Source organism: Pinus tabuliformis, chromosome J, assembly GCF_031772625.1.
Source record: "Pinus tabuliformis cultivar Carrire ecotype Pingquan chromosome J, CPIR1, whole genome shotgun sequence".
Classification (NCBI taxonomy): domain Eukaryota; kingdom Viridiplantae; phylum Streptophyta; class Pinopsida; order Pinales; family Pinaceae; genus Pinus; species Pinus tabuliformis.
In genome coordinates, this window is record NC_142295.1 from 884437009 (window position 1) to 884442751 (window position 5743).

A 5743-nucleotide genomic window follows, 5' to 3' on the forward strand; every position below is an offset into this window, starting at 1 on the left:
GATTGTTTGTCTATGGGTTAAACAACAAAAAATCACAAGCTTGCTTAAAATTGTATGGTCGGATTTAGGTGAAAAGGGCTAGTCACAAGCTTGCTTTAAAAAATGGTGTAGTTTAACAAAATGAAGTTTCTTATAGCCTTTTTTTGGTTAATTTTAATCAAAATCCCATAGAGATTTTTAAGAACTTGAGATTAAGTTTTTTAATGTGTAAAATTTAATGTTTCATACTTTTTAGGGCATTGAACCCATTTATATATTCAAAAATGTATTTTAAAAAACCAAAAAATCACAATTTTGCTTAAAATTATATGGCTGAATTTAGACACCTATACTTAAAAACTCTAACCACACAAAAAAAATTGCAATCATTGAAAAAGAAGCAGATTTAAAACCTTCACCTACAACTTACACACTTTACACACTTGAAGTATGCATAAAGGAGCTAGATAGAAACCTTGGGGCACACTTCTACGAGAGACTCAGCAACTTGATGGCAAATGAAATGACCACACCTCAAGTCTTCTACACTATTATCATGGATGGGTTTGTACACACATTGACAATTCTTGTGATCTATTTCTTGGGTAGTAAGTTGAATTTTTACCGAGACATGAATCCATGAAGGGGCTACTTAAGTTCAACTTTACAGCACAAGTGACTTTTGTAGGATAATTGATGCACCCACTCATTATGTATATGTTGAAAATCACACTTATGTTGAATCAAATTGATGCAAATAATTGTGTTCATACAATGAATCGCTCGAGATCGAGATGGTGGGTGAGGCCATTGTAAAGAGCGTAAATACGCTTGACTCCAAATTGAGAAAAACCATTGGATATTGTAAAGTTTTATTTCAATCAATTTTGTTTTGAAATTATGATAAGACACTCACTTTTAGAATCTTGATTTCTACTCAAATATCAAATTTTATTTTAGATGAAATTTCATGGATTTTTTCTTTTCTTTAAGACATCCCGCCTTACATAAAAAAGAAGAAGAGAGAAACCAAAATGTTAATATGTACCATCACGGAGTACCTCCACGTCGGAATTTTAGTGGGAGAAATATGTTACCAAGTATTCAAATAGTTTTAGTTTGTGCGTGTACCTGGATTTTGATTATTCATTAATTGTACTATGTAGTTGGCTAGTGATAATGGTGAATTTTTTAAAAATAGTATTTTAAGATTATTATAGATTTATTTCAAATCTAGATTTAATATGATTTGAAAGAGATTTATTTTTTTTTCCGTGCAAATTTTTTTATGAGCGATATTATTTAAATGTTTTGTAAAATTATTTAATTTTTTTTATTTATATTTTAATTAATTATTTATTTTGGTTGATATAGTAAAATTTCAACTTTCATAATGAACAAACATCTTTACACTACACATTATAGAATGAGCCTCTTTACACTACACATCATATTGGGTTGTAGAATAACCTTCTGGACTTAATTTTTTGAAAATTATATATTATGGAACAAATGATATCATTTATATTTAAAAATATGTAACTAATTGTTTAAAAAGTATTTTATTATATTTTAAAATATAAAAGTATTTTATATATATATATAGATATATACCCATAGATTTCTTGGAAAATACTTTCTTCTTTATTTAAAATTTATTTCATTATATTTTGAAATATAAAAATACTAGTATTGAATAAATATATATATGATGGATGGATGATTTCATCCCTTACATAATATTTCATATCAAAAGGGATTATCATTTAAATTATTCCATAGACATTATTAGAATATAATATTTCTTATCAAAATGGATTATCATTTAAATTATTCCATAGACACTATTAAAATATAATATTTCATATCAAAAGGGATTATCATATAAATTATTCCATGGACATTTTAATAAAAATATAATATTTCATATCCAAAAGGATTATCATTTAAATTATTCCATAGAGATTATTAAACTTATATATTATTGAGATTTTAATTTTTTAAATAGTTAATATATTATAGTATTTTAATTTTCAATTTACATTTATAATATTATTAATAATTATAGCTAATTATTGTGAATAATTATTATTTATATTCAGAGACGTAGGGATATTTAATCTAAACTATAAAAATCATTTTGGGATAACACCTTCTTTAGACCAGCTACACCAACCCTTAACATAGTTATGTTTTTGTCCATAAAATTTAGAACCATAACTTTTACATAAAAAATAATTTAATAACACATCCTAATATCTACATTTATTTAATTATAGCATTTAAATTTATTAATTTAAATTTAATTTTTAAATAAAAATATTTAAATTCAATTTGATTCTAATTTTCGCTTCTTGTTATCATGTAAGAGGCGATTTTTAATACCAGTGTCATTATCGATATTCCTGAGCCACAGTCTCGAATCACCTCTGAAAGATTCCTAGGCAATAGTCCAAAATGAATATTAAATTTCTAAAATGGTTTTGACTCAATTTATTGCCTATGTAGCTTACCCCTTAGACCTTTTCGAAGAAGGTTCTGTTACTAACTTGTTCACTTCCATTGTAGGTAGTGTATTTGGATTCAAGGCCTTACGGGCTCTACGTTTGGAAGATTTGCGGATTCCCCTTCTTATTCCAAAACTTTTCAGGGTCCACCTCATGGTATCCAAGTTGAAAGAGATAAATTGAACAAATATGGTCGTCCTTTATTGGGATGTACTATCAAACCAAAATTGGGTCTATCAGCCAAAAACTATGGTAGAGCAGTTTACGAATGTCTCCGTGGTGGACTCGATTTTACTAAGGATGATGAGAACGTAAATTCCCAACCATTCATGCGCTGGAGAGATCGTTTTGTCTTTTGTGCGGAAGCCCTTAATAAGGCTCAGGCTGAGACGGGTGAAATTAAGGGACATTATTTGAATGCTACTGCAGGTACATGTGAAGAAATGATGAAAAGGGCAATATTTGCAAGAGAATTGGGAGTTCCTATCGTTATGCATGACTACCTGACGGGAGGTTTTACCGCAAATACTTCTTTGGCTCATTATTGCCGAGACAATGGCCTACTTCTTCACATTCACCGCGCGATGCATGCAGTTATTGACAGACAAAGAAATCATGGTATGCATTTCCGGGTACTGGCTAAAGCATTGCGTATGTCCGGTGGGGATCATATTCACGTCGGTACTGTAGTAGGTAAACTTGAAGGGGAACGAGACGTAACTTTAGGGTTTGTTGATCTACTGCGTGATGATTTTATCGAAAAAGATCGAAGTCGTGGTATTTACTTCACTCAAGATTGGGTATCTATGCCAGGTGTTATGCCCGTAGCTTCAGGAGGTATTCACGTTTGGCATATGCCTGCTCTGACCAAGATCTTTGGGGATGATTACGTACTACAGTTTGGTGGGGGAACTTTGGGACATCCTTGGGGAAATGCACCTGGTGCAGTAGCTAATCGGGTTGCTCTAGAAGCTTGTGTACAAGCTCGTAATGAAGGACGTGATCTTGCTCGTGAAGGTAATGAAGTGATCCGTGAAGCTTGTAAATTGAGTCCTGAACTAGCTGCTGCTTGTGAAATATGGAAGGAGATCAAATTTGAATTTGATGTGATTGATCGCTTGTAATCCAGTGACTTTCGTTCTACCAATCGGACTCGGCCCAATCTTTTACTACTACCCCAAATATTAGTCCAAATCGTGAGCGGAGATATGGAATTTCAGATATCAATATATGGAATTTCCATATATTAATATCTATATATCAATATCTATGTAGATATTGATATATAGATATTTCCAAGGTTAAATATCTCAAACAGAGTTATTTATGAAATTTTTTTGGTCAAGCATTTGATAACGAATCCTATTCATCCTTTACAATGATCTTATAGATCATTCGATAGGGTTGGTAGCTCAGCGGATCAGAGCTCATGGTTCCGGACCGTGAAGTCAAGGGTTCAAATCCCTTCTAGCCCAAAAGATGTTGTATTTTAAATGAAAATTCCTTTCCATCGCGGTATAGGAGAGAATCTTTCTTTATAATAGAATAAAGTATTCTATCATAATCCCGGATCGATACTTCAGATTCCTAATCAATAATGAATGGAAATGATTTCTCAATGATTCATTCCACTATTGATTAATAATTTTCATCATTGTATTTATACTTATACGACTTCTCTTCATACAAAATAATATAGGAAAAGTAACAATTTTCACCTTTATATGGAAGGAAAACTCTATGTCTATAAAGGAGTGGTTCGAAGACAAGTGTAAAATAACTGCATTACTAAAAAATTCGGTCGAAAGGGATAGTAAGGATGCCAATGAGATGGAGAAAAACAAGAATAAAAGTATTGATTACGCTAAAATTAAGAAGTTATGGGCTCAATGCGATAATTGCGAGAACTTACTATATCTCATATTCTTGAGAGAGAATCAAAGTGTTTGTAAAGAATGTGGATATTATCTGCAAATGAATAGTTCAGATAGAATAGAACTTCCAATTGATCGTGACACTTGGCGTCCTATGGATGAAGACATGTACACTCTAGATGTTCTTCAATTTTATTATGAGAATGAACCTTCTCATTCTGATAATCTTAATTCTAAGGATGAATCTTATAAGGATCATATCACTTTCTATCAAATAGAGACAGGTTTAATTGATGCTATTCAAACAGGCATAGGTCAATTAAATGGTCTTACTATCGCACTCGGAGTTATGGATTTTCAGTTCATGGGAGGTAGTATGGGCTCTGTAGTAGGTGAGAAAATAACCCGTCTGATTGAGCGCGCTACCGCGGAATCTCTTCCATTAATTATGGTGTGTGCTTCCGGAGGAGCACGTATGCAAGAAGGAAGTTTTAGTTTAATGCAAATGGATAAAATAGCTTCTGCATTATATATTCATCAGAAGGAGAAAAAGTTGTTATATATATCGATTCTGACGTCACCGACAACTAGTGGAGTGACTGCTAGTTTTGGCATGTTGGGAGATATTATTATTGCCGAACCTAAAGCGTACATTGCATTTGCAGGTAAAAGAGTAATCGAACAGACATTAGGTCAGAAAGTGATTGAAGATTTTCAGGTGACTGAGCATTTATTTGGTCATGGTTTATTTGATCTGATCGTTCCACGTAATCTCTTAAAAGGTGTTCTGAGTGAACTATTTTGGTTTTACGTTTTACGGTCTTCCTTGTAAATAAATAAAAAGAAAAAATGAACGTTGAGTTTCCTTATCAGGAAAAAGGATCAAATTGAGTTCCTTGTAACGGAAGTGACAGTGATACAGTTTCTTATCGCGGCGAAGGAGAGAATTGCTTTTCACCCCCTTCTTATTAACAATTTAAGATCCTCTAGCCTATACTAACAATCCACATAGCCAATTCTCCGCTTTCAGAAATCAGAGAAATTTTGGTCAGGATTCATGTTCTTCCACTATTTTACTTATATAGTAAGTGTTCTAATGGATCTCTATGTTGTAATATAGAACTCATTGTTGAACTCATCGAGATCTTATTAAAAAAAAAAATTGCCCCAACTGGAAATGCTTTTTTAGTATTTTCGGGAGAGACGGGGAAAGGAACAACGAACACTTGCATACATGTATTCTATGAAGAAGGACGAATGGGACCGCTTATTTGGTCCCATCACTTATTTGACCTTATAATTATTCTTTGTAATATGGATAAACATTTCATTGATTAAGTAAGGTACTCGTTCTATGATAATCCCTAACCTACTCTCTAACCT

The 5743-nt window shown here is 32.2% G+C and overlaps 1 non-coding gene across 1 annotated transcript; it reads left to right on the forward strand.

Moving 5' to 3' along the window:
- The first annotated feature begins 3887 nt into the window (after positions 1 to 3887).
- TRNAR-CCG (transfer RNA arginine (anticodon CCG)) lies at positions 3888 to 3961 on the forward strand. Its single transcript has one exon. It is a non-coding gene; the product is annotated as a tRNA-Arg (tRNA).
- The last annotated feature ends 1782 nt before the right edge of the window (positions 3962 to 5743 follow it).